This window comes from Empidonax traillii, unplaced genomic scaffold (assembly GCF_003031625.1).
Source record: "Empidonax traillii isolate 1590-97213 ecotype Southwest subspecies unplaced genomic scaffold, ASM303162v1 scaffold1816:size58385, whole genome shotgun sequence".
Classification (NCBI taxonomy): domain Eukaryota; kingdom Metazoa; phylum Chordata; class Aves; order Passeriformes; family Tyrannidae; genus Empidonax; species Empidonax traillii.
In genome coordinates, this window is record NW_020957009.1 from 30110 (window position 1) to 52457 (window position 22348).

The 22348-nt window shown below is 42.8% G+C and overlaps 1 long non-coding RNA gene across 2 annotated transcripts in view; it reads right to left on the reverse strand.

Moving 5' to 3' along the window:
* Positions 1-22121, reverse strand: part of LOC114071055 — a 39004-nt gene extending 16883 nt beyond the window's left edge. The window contains exon 1 of one of the 2 annotated variants that reach the window (XR_003573998.1): positions 22069-22121. This is a non-coding gene — a long non-coding RNA (uncharacterized LOC114071055). Of the gene's footprint in view, positions 1-21461; positions 21567-22068 lie in introns of those variants that run through there. The other variant, XR_003573999.1, reaches the window with a different exon arrangement.
* Positions 22122-22348: the final 227 nt, after the last annotated feature.

Consider the following 22348-nt stretch of genomic DNA (forward strand, 5'->3'; position numbering starts at 1 on the left):
CAGCCTGCAGACAAACTCTACCTGAGCAGTGCTTCTCTTGACCCTGCAGGCACCTGGGAGACCCAGCTGAGGGCTGGGAGCACTCACAGCCAAAAATACTGCAGTGCTACCTGACTTGGACAGGTCATGGACAGCAAGTCACTGACAACTGCAGATGAGGTAATGCCAGCAGCTGGCTGCTGGTAAGAACACAGGATTTCCTTTGGAAGAGTCCTGCAGGAGAAAGGCTTCCAGCAGTGATTGCCACTGAACCCTTCAACTAGTTTGGACAACCAGATAATTAGCATAATGTAGCTGCTTTACATATAGCTAGATATAAAGTAATACATTCACTACATTTTTATATTATTTTTCTCAAATTTTCTGTCTAGGTTCCTTAAATTCGTTTTAGAACAATTCAGTAACTGCAAAATATTTAAGGGCTGATACATTCTCAACCGAAGAAAAGGTCAAAAGCAAGTCCAGGATCACCTGATGCTGTTCCAGGGACCAGAAAACCACCACCATCTCCAGCTTGCTGCTTGGAGTTAACTGGAATTTTCCCCTGTTCCGTGTGCCAGCGGACAGATGGTAGCAAGGTACAAACCACACAGTGGACACAGATCAGCTGCAGCGAGAGGGAACTTGGATACTGTTCCACTGTACCCAGATCCACGTCAAGAGTTCAGGAACAAACCCCCAGCTCTTGGAAAACCCAAGTATATTTATAAGGATGTATAAATGGATGTATTAGTATATTCCCATCTACTTTTATAAGTCAATTTTTTTAATGCCCAGAAGGGGCAAGGATTTTACTTCAATAGCAGCTGTAATCGCCCACACTGAGCAAGGAAAGCGAAACATGCAGGTGGTGAAACACATTTCTCCAATGCTGTGCACACATGAAGAAGAGAAAGGGCCAACAATTCCCAGAGAGGAGCACAACAAAAGCCTGTGCTGGTCCTGCAAGAGTCTGACAGCGGCCACAGGCTTTTAGTCAGATGCACTGCCTTGAAGGACAGAGCCTCATGATTTACAGCATGTACAAATTCATCACAAAAGAGACTTCCCCTGACAAGAACATCCACCCATTTCCTGATTCCTCCAGTTAGGCACACAATGATGGATGCACCGAGAAAGCTCTGGTCTTAATTTTTTCACCATAGGAATACTCAATGTCCAGAAAACAGCAAAGGTGGGCCTTTTCAGCTGTCAAGATCTCTTACTGCAAAAATCCTAAGTAGGGAACCGCATTCAATCCATTCTGAAAAGTTGGTCAAATCACTGCTTTCTTACTCTGAACTAACAGGGAACTCCTGTTTTGAAATTTCACTGAATGTAAACCACAACAATTAAAGTTATAGCTTTTATTATTACCAAAAAGAAACTGAAATATTTACTGTTTCTTCAACACCCTGGACTTCTAAAAAACGGTAACAGAAAGGTGTTTACTGGTGTTTGGGTTTTTTCCCCTCCTCTTCTATCACTGCATTTTTTCTTAAAACTGAGTTGTTTCTGTAATTTGAGATGCAAAAATGTAATTGTTTCAGGAAAATTATTAATAAAAGGTTCCTGATAGTTTTGTTATGAATGAAGGGGAAAAATCAGACAAGATGTTTTCCAAACCAGAGTTTCAACCAATTAAATTTGTCCTGAGTACATCATCACTTAAAAACCCTCCTATTTTATCCTCATAAACCCAGGAAAGTGGTGGAGTCACCACCCCTGGAAGGGTTCAGTAAATGAGTCGAAGCGGCACTTCACAGTATGGTTTAGTGAGCACGGTGGTGGTTGCTCAAAGGTTGGACTGCTAATACTGGCAGGCATTTCCAACATTAATGACAATGACTGTATTCACTGAAGCTACATAATTGATTATAGGAAGACAATCAGCACTGATTTAAAGACTTCAGCTGATGGAAACCCCATCAAATTCCAGATGGTTAATGAGACTTGCAACTGAAAAGTTGGTGAACTTGCTTCCAGTCTGCTTTATCCACCTCCAGTTTCCAAGTCACAGATCTTATTATACCATCCCTATGCTTAGAAAAATATTCCTACTATCATAAGTCATTTTCTCCGTTCTGGTCATTTTAGACAACAATTAGATCTCCTTTTATCCTTTTTCTTTTATAAATAGTTAATTTTTAGTTTTGCAAAGCTTCTCTTGTAAGCATGGATAGCAGAAACTCCTTGTGTCAGCTCTTACCTCACACAGATGCACCCACTGCTCCTCCAGCACCAAAAACCCGCTTTCAGAAAGAAATCCTCCGAGATTTAACTTTAGCTTTTAGCCCCCTCTTTGACAGCAGCACAGCCAGCAGGCACGGGTTGGGTGTGCCAGTCCAGCCCGTGTGGCACTCAGGACAAGGGCCCTGGCAGTCACACCTGCCGTCACCGCCACCCCTGTGCATCCCCCGTGTTCCTGGCACTCTGCACTGGCAGCTGGCACCATGCCATGCACTTCCATGCTCCCCTTGCCTCTTTTACCTGGCCACTGTCAGGCACAGCAGGAGATTATTTGGAAAGACATTTTCTTTGTCTGGCAGTAGTTGGTGCACCTCATAAAAAGAGAATTGTTTTTTCACTCACAGAGGGCAGGCTAAAGCCTGTTAGGAAACACTGCAGTTCTAAATTATAAATACAGAGCCATCCAAAGTGCAGGATGGTGTCCCTCACACTTGCACGAGGTGGGGTGTGAGCCTTCCCAGGTCTCTGACCTCACATGGACCTTCCCAAAACAAACCTCACAGGTTTGTGAAGGGCCTTCCTAGTTAAACCAGTACCAGGCAAAACTTTCAAAGAGTGTCTGCAAAGCAGAAATACATCTGCTGAACTGCAAGAGCAACTGATAAACAGAAAGTTTATCTTCAAAAGCACTGGTATAAATAGGAAAAAAATCTTCGGGGGCCACTCTTTTTGGAGATGTCAGAAATGTTCAAGTTATAACTTTAAAATTGAGACCTAATAAGTGACTTTATTACACTGCAGTCTTTTGTAATAAGTACACACTGAGCTATAGAACTACAGATACATTTTCTTTTATCACTTCCTAATTTCTTAGTATTTGGATTTCCAACCAAAGTCTTTTACTAAAGCAAAAATTCATACTTCAAGAGCTACATTGTTTGCCTATCGTACAAATAAACAAACTGCACTTGTCAGCAGAATGGAACAGGTTTTACTGTGCTGTGTGGATAACAGGGAAGGCCTTTTTCAGTCAAACTGCTGGAACTGTAAGATGAATTTTTATTACCAAGTATGTTCTGAAAAGACATAAATTACTTTCCCTTGGAATAAACCCCCAGTTTGTCTTCTTTAGAATGATGTATACAGGAACTCCTGATAACAGCAGGTAATCCAGCACTGGGGCACAGTTAGTGGGGTTTAATTCCAAAAAGGATTAATACGTTCCTTGGCAGAGCATCCAGTAAAGAACGAAAAAGACCCCAGTATGGTTTTCCCTCTCTAAGGTCAACATGGCAACAGTAAAACTCTGCTGTATTCTGTTTTAGTTGTATCCTAGAAGTGTGAACCTTCCCATCTCACAAAATCAGCCTCGATATTTTGTCCCCCATTTACTGCAAAGAGCAAGAGAAATGCTGATTCCTTTCACAACACCTATTTTTGCAGGTAAGCATCCTTTCAATAAACTGAGCACTTAAGTTCAACAGGATATTATTTAGACACTGGAAAACTCAAAATATTTAGTGTCTTGCAGTGTTTCTGGTAGAATCAGCTGTGTCCCTAACGGTGGACAGGGCTGTCTGGGAAAGCTGCGAAGTCAACTCTTACTAAGCCTGGAGGGAAACTTGTATTTTAGTATTCCAAATTAATTTAATGATCACAGCTCATTAAAGGGATTATTTAAATTCTTTTCCTTTAAATGGCAATAGAACCACGTGACAAATATTCCACAAATAGGAATATACTGATGACTGCAAGGAAAAGCAGCTCTGTTAAGATTTGCCTAAAATAAAGTCCCTCTGCCCTGTGTGTAGACAGGGGATGGTGGGAAATGAATTAACCAGGAGTTAATTCCTTTCCTACTCCTTTCCTAGCTGCTCAAATACCCAATTTGCTCCTTTGTTGAAAACCTTGGAAATACACAGAATTCATCTTTTAAGCTCTCAGCAGAAGCCTCTTCTTCCTCAATCTGAGGAAGCAAACATGTCAAATCCTGTTTGGACTTTGATATTCCAAAAAACAACACAGCATGCTCCAGCTATGTTCATTGCCACGTTCCAATTCTTCCTGCTTTCACATTTACAGTGGTATTAGCTGCCAAAATATGTTTCAAGCTTGCAGATAGGAAAACACCTTCTAAAATTAACAGTAAAACAGCCAGAGGAACAAATTTGCTGCCTTGGTGAACCAGCAATTCATGCAGAATCAGAGAATATTGTCACAGGTGTAAATGTTACTTTAAGACAAGTTGGTAAAACCAAGTTACCAACATGCAGTCCCAAAAGCCTCTTGGCCTTTGTTCAACTCAGCACATTATTGAGAGGACAGAGTCCTGAGATACAGCCTACAAGAGAGCAGGGAAGGGGGGAGGATGCAGAATTACAAGGAAGGCAACAGAAATAACACTGTTATTCACAGGGAATCCTCCATCCAATTCCTGGAGAGGAAAACAAATCCAAAAACTTCCTGAAACGCAACGGCTACTAAATCAAAGCCACTGTAGTAATCTAAGTATTTTAAATGTAGTAACTTGCTACATTCCCTTTCCTACCAGAAGATCACATTTTAGAGTTCCCCAGAGCTCAGAATTTCCACTTCTGCATTCCATCTCCCTCTGACCACAGCCAAACTCAGCTCTGGGAGAGAGGCAATCACGGGTACAGATGGAAAGCTGGCCATGACTGTCACTGGCAGCTCCCCCAGCAAAGCAGTCCCTGTGGCAGAGCAGCAGCACCCCGGGCAGGGCAGCAGCACCTCTGCCCCCCTCCCTGCAGGAGCAGCAGGTGCTGGGGCAGTGCCCTCGACACTTCTTTGCTTCAGCACCTGAGAAGACAGCTCAGGTCGTCAATCAGAAGCACGTTCTCAGACACCCACAGCAAAACCACCCCCACCACTGCAGGCAAAATGTATGTGTACCAAGAAAGAAATAAAATAATCATTTCTGACAGATGAGCAGCTTTTTAGAAAAATAAGTCTGTTATCATTTAATTATTCGATCTGTACACCGTCTTTAACTCCCCAGTTGCAGATTGCTGTAACACACCAGACTGAAAGTTCAGTAAGTTCTGTCTCAAACCCCCAGCCTAAGCTGTCACATGACATTATAATTCCTCTTTGAATAATAAAATCCATTTTAAACTTAACTGGATGACATACTAAGAAGGAATTTATTTTCAAAGGTTTTGAAACCTATAGAAAAGGGTATGGTAAAGTATTCAATAATACAAATTTACACTTCTTTACCCAAATTATTTGTTTCCCACTCTTAGACTACCTGTTACAGCTATGTTGGCAGGGCACCCTTTCAGGAAGATACAGTGCGAGGGTTTCCTTTCTTTAGTAGCTTTGATTTAGATATTTTTCCCTGGTACATCTGCTGAACTCAATTCTCACTTAGCCTTAACTATCAGATTTCATTCTTCAATCCACAGAATCTCCTTTATCAAAGTTGATTGCCTTTCAGAAAGGCATCCCATCAAACTCACAGCTCTTTCTGAAGTAAAAACACACCAACCAATCAGAAAACCTTATGCTCTCAGCACTTGAAATTCTTTCGGATTTATAACCTGGTCTATTAAAAAAGATAATCTATTCCAGCCTAGTTTTAATGTGTCCACCCAAACCATGAAATATCTAAGAAATGCATATCATTAACTTTTTTATCTTGTCCTAAACAATTTCCTACATAATCTGTTTATTCTGTTATCTGGAGCACAACCCAAATTGGGTATTACCTCTGCCATCTAACAGCTGCAGCCCATTCATGGGATTTCTGAACAGACAGAAGTATAAATTCCTCAGAGAAAGCTATATCCCATCATCTAAGTCAAGCTCCTTTGGACTTTCTAAAACGTAGAAAAGTAAAATAGTGTTGACAAAACAAAAAAATATTCATCAGAACTATGATAAAAAACAAACGGTGTGAGAGACAGCATGCTGGAACTTCCAACAACTACTGCTTCTCATACTCTGGAAGAAGTGAAATGCCAGTGATTTAAGGCAAAAAGCAAGTTTTATCCCTCCTAAGCTGCAAGCATGTCTTTCACTGGGATCCTCCTCTCAGAGCTGGGCACATGCCCAGAGCCTGTGGCCATCAGGACACGCCTGCAGGGATGTGCTGTTGTGCTTTCCCACCCTTCCCTGCCCTGACACACAACTGCTGCTTCATCCTGGGACCCTCCCAGCACAGGGACACACACACCTTTAGCTCTGCTTTGTGCCTTAACGACTCTGCAGTTATTGTACAGCTGTTGATATGTATCATTAAAGAAACAACAGACATTGCTGAGCTTGTTTTGTGGCTTTGGAGAGGTGGGGGATGACAGATTTTGCTGACAGTTGCTCTTGGATAGCATTGAAACGTGACACAAAAATGGTTCATGAAATGTATATTAATTTCTCCACGGCACTGGAAAATAACACTTCTCTTCCCAAATTACACATGAAAATAAAAGAACACTTCATGATAGCTGCTTTCTGCAAAGCTCACAGAAATGGCTTCTAGCCCTCACTGTCTGGCCCAAAGCTTAATTCCACTGAGCTGCTGAGAATAAAGGCGAGTGATTAAAGGAATTCAGTGTCACTTCAAATCCTATCTCTGTGGCACACTGGGAACAATATCAGAGATTAGCATCCCTAATGTATTTTGGAACTCCAGCGCTGTCTGCAGCCCAGCCCAGCCCAGCAATCTGGTTGACAGACTTCACATTTGTCTGTGGTTGGAGGCCACTGGTTTCATATAAAGCTGCACTGATCTGATTTTAATGCCTTCCAGCACAGAATGTGCTGGCTCTGATTGCCAGTGCTGAACAGCAGGAACAGGTTAAATATGCAACTGTGCTGAGCTATCAGGTAAAACTGAGTATATTAAAGACTACTTCCCCTTCCAGAACATAAGCATCTGTCTGTCAGTCTCTCCTCTGTACAGATGTAACAACTTTCTTTTATTTGTAGATGTTTTCTTGATTATGAAATCTAAAAGAGTCAGCATATACTGTAACTTTTACTTTCCAATCCAGGCAATTACGGGAACACATAAGTTAACACCAAAAATACCCATAATAATATAAATAAGTATAAACAATAAAAATAAATATAATAAATATAATAAATATAATAATAAAATAAATAAATAAATTTAATAAAATAATAATAATAAAAAATCTTCTATCAGACACTGTTCTGACTTTTACCTCAAATTGCTCCCAATGACATCCAGACTGATATCCCTCATAAGCTGCCCCATCTAGAGATTTCACAGTTCAATTTTACAGCTTGGCTGATTTTTCAAGACCTCAGTGGCTTTCACGCAGTGTCCCCTCAGACACAGCTGCAGCCCCTTAACCAACTTCCTTCCAAGACTGGGCAATGGTCATCACACAGTAAATCTTATCCCAAGACTTAGACTGCATTAACAAGTTGGAAAAAAAAAGATCATTTCACTTGGGAGAGCAACTTTCTAAATTACAATAATCAAAACTAATAAATTGCTTTGGTTTGTCTGAACCGAAAGAGAGAACTCCAGTGGATTTCCAGTTCACTCCAAATGTCCTGCTCATTTTCTCTCACCCGTTCCCCCCACGAGCTTTGTCTATTAATCCACTCTCATAGGACACACAGCACAGCTAAATGAAGAGATCCACAGTCAGCTGCACCTACACAGCCAGTTGTAAATGTCTAATTACAAGTGAAAAACGTACTGCATTCCGTATCTGCTTCATTTTTTTTTAATAAAGGAAGTGCAACATACATTCTTTCTGAAGCAAAATGAGTGAAAAACGAATAAAGCAATTTGAGAAGGTCTCCAGACAGAAAGAAGTGCTATTAATCCCAGTAGGAGGGAGGGGTTCAGAGAGATGACAGTAATGGAAGTAGGGACAGGGTGAAGCTCTTGGGTTCCAGTCCAAATCTTTCAAACCCAGCGCTCTAAATGCGAGTCCAAACTCTAAATTTAGGTGTCTAAAATTAAAATGGCCTAAGGGTTCAACAGTCTGTATCTTCCAGTTTATTGAAGAAACTATACAGTTATCCACTTGTGGGAAACAAACCCAACTCAAAGTGTTTACATACAGAGCTCATGTCCTTGTTTTAAGGGCACAGGTTTAACACAGAATCACTTGCTGCATTCTCTGCAGCCACTTTCCCTGAAGTTAAAAATGTTGCCTCAGACACAGGGGTCTTCTGGCTCATGGTATTCTCAAAAATCAAAAAAACCTTCTTCCAGAAATATCAGGGCATGTGTATTGAGGCTAATCAAGATTCTTCACTTGCCATGGGCAGTAATACAACTGATTACCACATTATCAAGCAGCTGTTCCCTTCAGTTTTTATAAATTTGGCAATTATCCTCTATACAGTCCCTTACTCCCCAGTTAAATGATCTCTCAAGGGAAGATGAAGGTACAATTCAGAATCAGAGTGTTAATCTCCAATATTGAGTAAACCCCAGCTGAGAGTGACCAGAAGCTGGAGAATCACGCTGCTGGAAGATGCAAAGGCAGGTTGATAGGACGTGGACATTTACAAAACATCCCGTTCCAAGGAGCTGAAAAGCAGCTGATTTTAAAGAGAACCACAAAATACATACATTTTCTTGCCTTTCTGAGCAGGAAGAAACAGGCTCAGAGACAGACTAGAAAGATGACACCCATGACTAGATACAAAATCTACTTGGGGACTTCATTTCCTTTCTTTTAGTGCTACACACACCAAAACACGACCCACTGGCTCACTGGGTGGTTTGCCTGCTTTCAGATGGGGAGTTATTCCCATCTAAACTGACTCCAACTCCAGTGAGGAGAGATGAGCTGTCAGTGCTCCATGTCTGCACTTCACCACCTGATCCATCAGTCAGGATGGTGAATACCACAACATCATTCTGCAAATATTCTTCATAGGGAAGGAAAGGTTTTAATAAGAAGGGATCTGATATGATAAGCCAATAACCACATGGTCACTCAGCAGGAGCCTGACTTCCCTTCCAGTGCCAGGTTTGCAACAAGCCACGTCACAGCTTTGTATGGAGCAATTGCTGTCCTGCAGGAACAGGGACTGTGACAGTCACCTCTTGCAGCTCCGAGGGTTTTTTCATCCCAGCTCATACAGGACCAAAATAATGAGGTGGGTTTTTGTCAGTTACCCTGCAAATCCTGGCTGCTCATCAGCTTGGTATTAAACAGCATGTGTGAGAAAAAACTGAAACAAAAAAGCGCCTCAAAAAAACCCCCCACCCCGGTACAACATTGGAACAAACCCAAATGCAAAGAAAACCCATACTGAAGACCATAAAATGTGTTTTATCTTTGCATAAAGGGTGATATCTTAATTCTCTAATTGTTCTTGACCCCTTTTTCTCTAATTTAGTAAATTAAAAATTTAAAAATAAAAAAAAAAAATATTAGGACATCTCTTTTGGTTCTGCCACAGAAGTAGAGCAAACTGCCCGAGATTTACTTCATGAATTTCCTTCCAAACTGAACAGCAGAAGTGCTTTTGACCAGAACTGTGCCAAGCACACGTTTTGCTGCTACTCCTTTGGTTCCAGTCAGCAGCACAGTTCTCGAGGCTGGCTGAAACACTCTCAATCAAGTCTGATACTCAGCAGCAGGAAGGCTGTTACACCAACAGAAGAAACAATCACACTCCATATTGTTTCCTCTTGGGAACACTGGATGTGCAGATAACCCACTGATTCAAACAGAGCAGCAGAACCAGAAACTACAGAAACAGTGCAAGGAAAGAGCAAGAGATGGGTATCTGCTCCTTGAAGGGCCTGTGCCAGGAGAAAATTAAGAAGTTTGCTTATCTCTGAAGCTGTTCTTCAGATTCTAAATGCTCCCTCCTCAACATATCCTGAAACACAGATACAACAACAAGAGGAAACACTGTTGCCTCTACAGTGCAATCTAAGAAAGTCCATTAACATTTCTTTCAAATATACAAGTGTTTTAATAACTGAAAAAAGTTTTGGAATGCTAACAGTGAGATGCACAAGTGATGCCTTTGGACCCTGAACCCCCCCAGATGCCATCTGTTTGTGAGGGCAGTTCCCTCCAGCCACCTACAGAGAACACCCCTGACCCTGGACACTGAGGGCAAATTTGGCCCTTCCCCAGTCCAGCACTGGGACACCCTCACATGAACCACGCAGGAAGCACCAAAGCCAAGGTCATCAACAAAAAGTCAGATGAAAAGTTGGAAAAAATAAAAATAGAAATTCACAGTAAGAACAAAGACATTTTCTTGCCACTATTATGTCACCTTCACGTTGTAAAGATTCAGCTGTATGTTCTGCTCACACAGTCAGCAGGGGAGTCTTTTGAATCCTTAAAGGACTGCAAAGCAACCTGAAATTCATCAGGTCAGGTTGTGCAGCACGTGACAGTTCTCACACTATGTAAGGCCTCCACACAGAGCAAACCTTGAGATCATCATCTGAGATGTAAACTGACAGTCATGTGCTGTCCCTGCTGTTTTAGCACCAATCCACCTTTGGATTCCTTTTCTACCAAGTAAACTTAGAAATCCTGTATCAGAGTGTTGCTGCAAAGGCAATCATGATTTCCATTTCCTATATCATGAAAGGAAGCAGGCAGAAGTACAAAAGCTTGGACAGAAAAAGAGCATCTTAGTCTCCTGGGAGTTCATTTTATGCTGTAACTGGCGAAAAGCCTCTTTAAAAAGGTTATAAATACCATATTAATTTCATTAGGAAAGCTCCCATGGCATATTAATTTAATTTCTGGCACTGTTATTGCATCTTTTCAGATACACAAAATCTTAGGAGGTAATTTCATTAACAGTAAGGATCTGAGAAAGGCAACTAAAATATTTTCAACAGTTTGGTAATTCAGCTGGAAAGCATGCAAGTTTATTAGTATACTACTATTCTCTTCCAGATAACACCACACTGACGCACAAGAGCCAGCAGGTTCTGCCACTGAAGTTCTGTTATCCTCAAGGCCTCTGTACTCGCAGAACAGCCCTCAAAAGATGAATGACCTACTCCTTTATTTACGGCAGATCCTCATCTCCAGTGATCACATCCGAGCTCTGCAGCTAAGCATGAACTTTACCAACTGTCTGGGCTTATGCTGTGAACAGAGGAAACCTCTCCCCCAAACACTTGCTCTGCTGGACACTGGGCTGTTCCAGACACATCACACACTGCAAGTGCCACTGTACAATGGCACTGGCAGCCTCTCCACCCTGGCCTTGACTCTCCAACCTGACTCACACACACAGGCCTCTGAAGTTACCTCCAGTCCCAGCAGCACTCAACAGCAGCTTTCTGTCAGAGGATAAATAAATAAACTTTATAAAATGCAGACAGAAAGCAAATTCTGTTGAAATAAGTATGTAGATCCATTTCACACCCTATGATCACAAATGTGTTTGTATGTTTTAAGTCATGACAACTCCAAAACCTGCTTGCTCTTACTGTTAACTGAGGCACCAGCCCAGCTATCCTATGAAAGCAAATCCTCCTCTGTCACATTTTAAACCCAGGCTGCTCATTCTACTGCACTCTCAGTCACAAGAAAGGAAATACAAAGCAGCTGCTTCGAACCACAGAGGCACATCCCGTGTGACCAAAGCTGCTCCTCTTTATGGATTCGTGATGTTCATCTAATGAATTAGGAATCTAAATCCAGAGTGTCTTTCTGGAAAGGATGCTATAGGGCAACAAGACCTACAGATTTTCAGGAAGAAATTCCTCCACCAAGTTCTACAGCTTGAGTGGGATCAGGAGATCAGAGCATGAAACCTCATCAACATCCCACCTGCCCCAGAAATCTAATGAGTCCCATCCCAGGCACCTCTCCACCAAAACACTAAATCCCCACTGCAGACCACAGCAGATGCAAACTCCGAAGAATTTACCCATTAATACACAGAAACTACACTCTGGAGTAAGACAAGGTAACTTTGAAGCCCAGCTCCCCTGAACACTGGGCAGATTTTGGTAGCAGCAGTACATTTGCCTGCTCTTTGGGCAGTTTCATTTGAATTGTTCTTAAGAGGTACTGAAAATAGATATTTTAGAAACTCTGTTTCATGACTACTCATTATTATCATAGTACAAACCTTATCATTGGCAAGCATGGAATTAATAAGACAACCTGCATTTAGAGCAGCCCTGCAACACCCCAGGATCACAGAAGGGCTGAGGCTGGGAGGGAACACTGGAGGTGCTGCATCTGCCACAGCTGATCAAAGACTTCAACAACTGCAGCTTCAGTTTGAAATGGTTCAGTTTTAAGGGTCAGGAAACTGCTCCTTTCTGTAAAGCACAGAGAACACACCAGGGCTTGGGACTAATATGCAGCTCTACTTTTTCAGATATAGAATCCATGTTTTTTGAACTGGGGTTTTACAGCTTGGCTACTAATGAAGTTACAATTTTATGTGGAATTTTAATCATTAGGACAGGAACTAACTTTTCAAAAATACTCTGTATGACCTAGAAGCCTAAGTCCCATTAAAAAAAGTCATCTGATCTCTTCAGGACCTGCAGTCAGCTTTTCAAGTGAGGCAAGGAGCATTGGAGACTTTTAAAACAATTTTCTCTGCATTGGCCACTGACACAAAATAATTCATTTTAGTGTCTAAAAAAAAAAAAAAATCTCAACTATTAACATGAAACACTCAAATGTTCTGTTGCAAATCACTGAGCCAAGATCTAAGCAAGGCACTGGATCCCAGAGCTGCAGCCTGCTTTATGCTATGCTTGGTCAACTCTACCAAATCCTGAGCCATTTCCAGACCTAGAGAGATGTACTCCAGAAGATCACATTGCTTGGTTTGTGAATGACTAGTAAGTGATGCATCTAAACAAAATATGCTTATTCTTAACCATAACATGTTTCCTGTAACACTGTGAAATCCTCTGCTAACTTTTTCTGTAAATACAACAAGCCCCTCCTGTCTCATTTAACATGCATTATATGCAGTGACCCAATTTAACAGTGCAAGGCTTGAAGAAGAGCTGTTAGATCTACAAATATGTAACACCACTACACTCCAGCCAAGCAGTGGGAACGTGAAGAAGCAACACAGAAGGAGCACTGCATGTATAATTAGCAGCTCTCTCTATCCTGATATTTTATTAAGTAGGCAATAAGCTCTTTCCTACCTGGTTGCTTAGGAACTTCTAAAAATTAAAACCCAAATAAACCACAAACCACAGAAGAAAAAAAAAAAAGCCCTCAACTTTCCTGGCAAACTGCTGCAGGATTAGCTGCTTCCCTAACTCCAAACCATTTTACAAGGCTTAAAGGTACCTGCAGGTTTCCCGTAAATATTTTCACAATTTCACAAAGGTGTCTGTAAATAATCTTCAGCTACACTTCCAGCAACCTCACACCTTTCAGGGACACCGATAGCCCCTTGTAAGGACACACACAGTTTTATATAAACAGCTACTGCGTTTCCTCTGCTCTGTAACTTCAGCTGGGGGATCACACTGAGGTCACGTTCTGCATGAACACCTGTACAGACACTCGAGTTCACCTTCCCAGCACTTGCAGAACTGCTGTCTGCAGTGCTCATTATCTCCAGTGGTAATTACCACCAGGGTAAATTGATCATGGTATGCTGAGAAAAACACGATAACCACAAGCTACCGTAATTAGAGTTTCATTTATTAGAGAATTTTGCATCTAGTTCTCAGGGTTTTACTGTTCAGCATTGAATAGTTATAAATTATCTCCTCTTAAGACCACGAAATCCATACTGGTGAGGTTACAGGTTTCATGGAAATCTTTTTTTTTTTTTTTCTTCCTCTCCCTAAACATAACATATTTTCCATGGCCATATCCAAGAAAGATATAGCCTGAAGATAAAATATCACCAGAAATCACACCTATATGGCAAGCTATTTCATACAGTTACATTTTGCCCCACTTTAAAAATGAATATACTGACATGGCATCATTTCAAGCAGCTCAAAATAGATTTTTTTTTCATAGATATTAGTCATAAGACGCGTTTTAAAACATCCGGGACTTAATCTGAAACTCTCTGACAGCAAAAGACTGTTCTGTGGGTATGAGCAGAGCAACAGTGAACTGAATGCAGGAACAGTGAACTAAGCCCACTTGTTGGCCATCCACTCTTTTAGCATTTCAGCTCAAAATGTATTTTACTGCCACAGACATTCCCTCTGAGCCAACCTTCTGCCACAGATGCTCAGAATTCCACAACTCAAAGGCTATTTTCTCATTCTGAGATTTAATTTCCAATTCAGTGTTGGAAGCCACTGTTTGACCCATCCTCCTATGCCAGTTACAGGGATTCTGCATTTGAAGGGTAAAGGAACTGAGACAAGGATTTGGGATGGATTATGTGACAGAGGAGAGTTGTTTCCCATCTCAGAGATGATGTAGCCCAGAGAGAGACAGCACAGTGATTTTGTTACAAACAACACAGCTCTAGTCTTTATGGTGCTACTCTTTCTCCTGCACATGCTTTTGTCTATCAATGTCAGAAGTTTTCAACAATGCAGATTTATAAAAATGTAAACTGTGTTGCCCAGGAGAGATTCCAGACCTCTACAGACCTTCTTCAAGAGAACCTTCATGTAAGATGTTTTTTCACAGCCTCTGGTCGCCTCCTATTCTTGCCAAGAAAATGCATCCTTTTATTAATCCTGATTAAATTCTGCTTTGAGAATTTACAGTCTGACTATACACTAATGAATATCTTTCTTTGTATTTCCTGCCCCAAACTGTTTACAGTCCTTATCTACTCAGCATCCTCAGACTGGAATGTTAGAGCAGAGAGACACAGGTATGCTTACAGACAGAAAAATGAGAGAAAAAGAAAATCAGTAGAGCACTTCTGGGTGCCTCTCAGGAGAGGAAGATTATTTATATTGTGAAAACAACTTTTCCTATTTTATTTGAAACTCTATCTTGAAGAAATTCGCAATGAACAGAACCATAACACAAACATCTAAGAAAACTTCGATTACAGACAGAGGTGTGGGTTCTGTATATCTGAGGTTTCTTTGCATTCATATGAAGGATCCTGAAGGAATAGCCTGTCTGTGGTAAGAAACACTGAGCTTCTGCACTGTTCCCCAGCCACAGACACCCCCAACCACACAGCTCAGGAATTCAGTCCTTCACATGGATCTTTCAAATCCAACATTAGATTATCTGACTTCTTCCCCTGCCTCCTGTGACATCAAAATATACACGACAGGAAGCCGTGAGAGTAACTCACAGAACCTCAGATCTCTGGGGCAAACTGTCACCCAGACCTGGAATTCCCCCCCAAAAGGACTTGGCATTGATGTGCCTTCCCACAGTTTTATTTCAAGCCCTGTTTTTATGATTACTGAAAAACTAAACATACATATATATCTGTAAAGCATCTCAGCTGTTGCGGTATTTCATTTAAATTCTGAATTTTCAGATTAACCTCGTAATCCCTGAATTTAATCCTCAGCTTCCAAATGCTCAGACATCACCAATACTCAGGGTTAATGAAAAACCACACCACTCTTCAATTTCTTAACAGCACACAGCCTCAATAGAGTAAAGAGCAAACACTGTATCGACCTGGCTTTATTTAACACTACCCTCCTGACCTTCTCTGGGAGGCTGCTCCATTATCTGCTGCTTCTGATCATTGGAGCTGAAGGGAAGTTTGTCTCCAGCTCTTCCTCACCTGCCGATCTGAGGTTACCACACTCCCTGTATCTGTCCCACCTGGGAACTTTATCCAAGCCTTGTGTATTCTGGCATTCTTTCTGCTTTCAGAAATGTGCCTTCCCTTCAAATCACTTGTGCTCTTCCAGAGACAAGGATGTAAAGAGTCATTTAGAGAGACGTGGAGGTGATTTCATTGCTTCACACTTAATTATAGTTTGCTAAATCAATACTTTCTTTACACTGAAACAATCTCTTCCCATTACCACAGAGTTATTTAATACATCTGTATGTCCTCTTCTCTGGAGTCAACAATGTAACAGCTCAAGACTCAGAGCTCCTGGGATATTTGCTATTCTCAGGTAAGAGACAGGCAGGTTTCTGTGAAGGGCTGGCAGATCTAAGTGTCCCTGACACATCCATCTGCAGTGCTTTGTATCTGCTCTGGGTTCTGTTCCCAGGTAAGGATGTTACTCTGATTAGAGAAAGTGTGCTGTCATATCTGTATCTAAGTGACAGTCTGTGTTTACTGCTTCTGTCTGCTGCTTAGTCCAGGGTCAATCCAACTGAGAAACTCGGGTTTACCACCATTAAACATCTGTCTTTTATACAGAACTCAGCACTAATAGGGAAATTATTTAACACGGGTTAAAAGCTCCTTTGCTCCACCTCAGAAACTTTAAAGGCAATGTCAGTGTTTGCACAGAAATTCAATGAGCACATACCTAGACAGATATATCCAGATATATCTGGGTCCACTCCCGCCCTGTCCTTGCTTAGCAGTTTCCAGTGGGGTGTAAATACCCTACAGAGTCACTAACCAGTAATAGAGAAATGACTCATTCCAGCCAGGAGACAGAGCAACCCAAGTGAGGGACTGTCTTGCACTTTTGTTTCTTAGGGAGCAGATCTCAGGAGGTGGGAAGAGCTAAGCCAGTGCAGGTATTGCTGCTCCATGATCTTTTTTTGGCATTCTTGGACTCATGATTTGTGCAGTTCAAGACAGGCAAACCCCTCTGCAAAGTCAGGCTCCCCAGTTCAGGTTCTGTCATTACTTGCTGTGTCTGTGCAGACTCTGGCTGTGTGTGGGACACAGCCATGGCCTTTCTTTGCTGGAGTGCTTTTGAAGGAAATTACACTTACTGCACTATTTAGAAAGTAATCAGAGTGGAAGAGAGTAAAGTGACTTAACAACAAACACCAATGCTGTAAGAAAGGTCTCTGCTCCAGTGCCCTCGAGACCAGAAGCTGTCCGTGCATTTAATGTTTTGGCAGCACCAATACAACCACCTCAGCCTGGCCTGCTGGGTAATATGGAGCAAAGGAATTTGTTCCAGATCTTTTTCAACAGGAATATAACATCAGCAGAGTTTCATTCCTGCTGAGGTGCTGAAACATAAAAGATAGAAAAATAGAGAAGAATTTTTTCATTCAGATTTGCTAATAGGCAATGATTATTTCCCCAGTTTCTATGGCACTATCACCATGGCAGCGTGCCATTTTAATCAAAGGCACTGGAACACATTCTGATACCAGCCCAGTATTCCATCTCCTGGCCACACACAGCAGAACCCACTGTGTAAACTTCCCTACGACACAGGCCAGAATGCCAGCAGACATCAGCATCAGAAATGGGATATTTCAAGTACCTGATTAAAGAACAAGTTTCCAGTGTTCCTTACTCTAATTCTGAAAACAACAGTGCAAATATAACCATTGTGACCAAAATGAGAATCAAAATTCGTTCACAGCTTGCTCGGTTTCTAAATGGGTTTTGCCCCTTCTTTGATTAACCACTCAATGCAAATGATTACTCAGCAGATCCTGAGAGAATGTGCAAGTCAGAAAAAAAAAAATCACTGCGAAGAACTGAGTATCTGCAAAACCCTTGACAGGTAAAAATAGCCACTTTATCCTTTGGACAAAAAAACCCCATACTTTGTTCTCCATACAGGCCACACTGAAGCATCACATACAAGACTGAGGTCATGATCAGAGAGCACCGTAACTCAGGGTTCTGAACAATGACATTTTCAACATACAAGAGGAAGTATTCCAATTTTACTACATGTACCATGAAGTGTTTGCAGATATGCTCATTCTGACAAAAAAAAAAAAAACCCTGTGAGTATTGAAAAATATTTCCAGCAACAGCAATCCTTCATGTCTTCTATAAAACACATTTTCCAACCAAATTCATAGCCAGTGTATTTCAAATGGCTGAGATACTCTAAAATAATATATGAATTTATAAACCCTTTTAATGAAAGCTAATAAGCAAGCTGAACAATTTCTCTATTTCAAGCCTAAAGCTTTTCCAAAGGTCTATCCAAGAGATTAAATAAATACAGATAATGTCAATAATATTCTGCAGTAAAACACGACTGACTAAAAATCACTGGTAAAACAGTATCCTAAAGTAGACAGCACTGATCTTAAGTGGAAGAACAACAAGAAACTTAAGTAAACTGAGAATGAGACTTGAAATAGATCAAGACCAGCTTTCTCTTTTTAAACTACTCAAAATCTGAAATGCTCAGAAATGATCACAGAAGCAGTTATGTTGGGAAACAGCATGAAAACAGAACTGTAACTCAAGTCTTTCCCATCTTCAGTACCTCCATACTTGTTAGATCTACAATTTTCCCCCCCTTGGGTCAGTAGCTGGGGAAGGACAACTAAACAGAGTCTAGAAAATATCTGACAGTGAAACAGTTGTACTGTTATGTTTAGGTGTATACACTAACCTGCATTCAAAAGAAAACCCATCAGACACTCCCAAGGATTTGAGGACAGTTCTACCATCTTACCCAGGGACACCTGACCTGTCAGCTTTGTGCCATGCTTTGTCACAGGAAATCAATGACACAGGAAGATGCAATATAACACCTGTACAACATCTTCATCACACCTCAACTGGTGAACTTCTCCTCTTGCATGAGACTACACTGCTGAATTTTCAGACCTTCCAAGCAGTCAGGTTTATATCTGCCAGCCTTCTCATCAGGGCAACCTGCTTCATTTGCTCAGAGGATCCACATATCCTTCAGCTCCGTGCTTTTGTCTAAACATCTCTGAATGCATTTGCACGCCTGTGCCGTGCATATCAATGACAAATGAACCAGCAGAATAAAAAACCTTCAAAACCAACAACAACAAAGCCTTTTCTGCTTTCAGTCCTCAATTTAATAACAGTTGCACTTGATATTTTGAGCTTCCCGTCTGCTTAATTAAAAGTTTGTTTAATTTTTGCTTAATATGAATCCCCAGATATCCTATGAAACTCAAGTCAAAAGGAGATTCAGATTTCATTATGTTTTTTGAATGCAGAATATATTAAACAGAGGGAGACTTCATTAAACACTGCAAGATATGAGGTTTAGATTGTTTGGAAACAAACATTCTGCCAGTTCCCTTAGTCCTTTCCTTCTCTCCACTCCCATCCATAACTACTGTGGGAATGCCTTGCCACTGTTCTCCTGTCTAGACCATGGTTACTATGTCTAAAGGCAAGAATAAGCTAAATAACAATAAGTGACAGCCAGGTGATATACACATTTTTAAAGTTCATATGTGTCTATGCAGTATATAACAAATTAAAAAAAAAAAAAAAACACACAAACATTTCTTCCCTGAAATAACATAGATATGACACCAGTAAACTCATACAAAACTCTAACTGACCCAAAACCACCACAGGGATTACGTTCAAAACACAAAGTTTTAATTTAAATTAGATGTTCTATATACAGTACTTTGGCTGATTAAACCATAGGGTCTCTAATTTTTTAACCAGTACCACAAAGGGCAGCTATGGCAACAATGAGCACAATGGCTGCATTGGTAGCATCAGAGTTCACAGCCTGCATGTACTCAGCTCTATAAAACTCCTTACCTGGAGTCCCCTTCACCCAGTGGCCTTTTTGCTGAGTCTGCCAACGTGACAATGAGGGAGATGTCCTGGGGACAAGGAACGCTGCAGAGGGAGGTTTACCAGGGAAGGGCCAAGTGCCTCTCTACCTGCTCATCCCACGCTTACTCTGAGTCTGCAACACCCAGCCACCACCACCACCACCACTATATGAATTTGTACTGATGAACCAAGACTAAAATCTTCTCCAATTCATTTGCTTTTTCAAAAATAGATACACTATGATTAAGCAGACAATCGGTTTTTGCCCTATACGTACACCAAAAGGAGTCTGTCAGACCTGACCCCTACCCAGCCTCGCTCTCCTAGCTGCTGTTGTATTGCACATGAATTAAGCTGGCCCAAAGACGACTGAGTTTCTTGTAGAAATGCAGCCACAAAAACGTAGTATCACAAGAGAGGAGGATCACAGAAGCGTCATTCCTCCCCTGTCACACGGTGATTACGGCTGTGTGGGCACCCGCACCACCCTCAGTGCTACAGCCCAGGCAAACGCTCACAGGCTCGGAATAGAAAGTTTCCCAGAGGATGGCAGGCACTGACATTCATCTCTCTTCCAGATTCAAGTGGGAAAAGCCCAGCCTGCCCCTGTGTGAGCAGCACAGTCACACTGGGAAAAATCTGGCCTCCATCCATAGAAAGGAGACCATTTAGTCAATTCACACCAACAGCAGAAAACGGAGCCAGCCCCAGCCCCAACAGCTAACACACTCCTGTTTTAATAACAGATTGTAAATAACAACACTCTTCCTACCAACAGCAGTTTCAATTCCTGAAGCTTAATATACTTTACTTTAAAACTGTGCCATAGCAACCTTTATTAAAGTCAATGTCATCTGTAAGGACTGAGTTAAATTAAAATGTGGGCCAAATTTTTCAGACATTAGTTTCCTTTGGATACAGAGCTCAGAACACTGATGGTGTGTCACCCTAGACGTGATATGAGTTGTACATGTTTGCGTCCAGCAACATATTTTAAACCAGCCCATTCCAAAACACTTGCCCTGATCATCAGTTTCAAGTATTTGTCTGACACTCTGAAGGTCAAATGAGAAGTGAGCAAGGTTTCTTTCTGCTCACGTTAAATTTTGTATCTATATGCTAGAAATCGCAGCACCATTCAGGGCCAGGGAGAGAAGCCTGGAGGTTATTACAGTGTGCCAGCGTTAGGTCACAGCTGGTCAGTTTAGAGGTGCAACCAAGGGACAGCAGAAGAGGCCATTCCCTCCTGCTGCCGGAGCTGTGTGTGCCCAGTAACCACCCCTGTGTGTGTGTGTGTGTGTGTGACACTGCCCAGCGATGGGGAACTAACTGTGACACAACTACACCAAAAGTAGCCAACAATTTACCCTTTTATTTTCAGCACTGGCTCACAGGGGGCTCTGCATCTTCATGTCAGATAGGTACTGAACAAGCTTAGAACAGACGTATTCCTACAACCTCCAGGGTAAGCGTAGGGGTAGGGAGCTTTTTAAATTTAGATTATGTAAGGTCGTGTGCCTCACTGCATTATGTTTTATATGCACATTGTATCTCACTGCAAACCGTGAACTTCAAATGATCGTTAAACACGCAAATCCAGACCGATACTCTTTTGCAGCTCTTTCAGAAAGAGAACAAATATTACACGCACATCTCACAGTTACTGGAACGAGGTCAATCCCCCGAATGTCCGGACACGGTCCAAGAAACACAGAAGGACATCCCACCTGCCCAAATCGGCCTCTTGCCCGAGCAGCCCCGAAGCACCCGGCCAGGCACAGGCTCCTTGAGCAGGAGAACGCCGCAAACGCAGGAGCGAAGCTCCGGCGAGAGTCTGCAATGCAGAAACCCTTCCCGGAGCCCATCAATGAGCTGGGGGAGACGGGGCGGGGGCAGAGCCGGCGGAGCTCCCGCATCCCCGGCCCGCAAACCCGAGCACGGGGTGGGAGGCGTTTGGGAACGCCCGGCTCTGCCCTGCCCGGCTCTGCCCTGCCCGGCTCGGCCCGCGGCTTTGCCCTCCGGTTGTCCGAGCTCCAGAGCCGGGCGCTCCCGCAGCCGGGCAGCCCCGGGCAAGGGCACGGCCGGGCCCACCTGTGCCACCTACCCGGGGGACACGGCCCGGCCCCCGGCGCGGCCCCGCGGGCGAGGAGGAGGGAGAAGAGCCCTTACCTGCTCCCGCCGCTCCTCCCGCAAGCCCTCGCTACCCAAGCTCCATCTTCCTGCGGCCGGGAGGGGGAAGGGGGAGCCAGCCCGGCGCTGCCGCCCCCCGTCCGCGCTGTGGCCCGGCCCGCGCCCGCCCTGCAGAGGCACCGGCACACGGAAAGCGACACCCACCTCCCGCCGCCTCCTTCCCATGAAGTCACCGGCCGCAGGGCCGGCCCTCCCTCGCTGCCCGCAGCGCCCGGAGCCGCGCTCCGCGCTCCGCCCCGCTCCGCCCCGCCGACCCCCGGCTTCTCCCCGGGCCGCGCCCGCCGGCAGCCAGCGGAGAGCTCGGCCGGGAGGGGCTCCCGGACAGCCCTGCAGCGCTCTCCCGGCACAGGATGGGCGAGCGGCAGATGGGAAGCGCTTCCCCTCCGTATCCATCCATCATCGTTCTGGAAAGGACCGTGCCCCG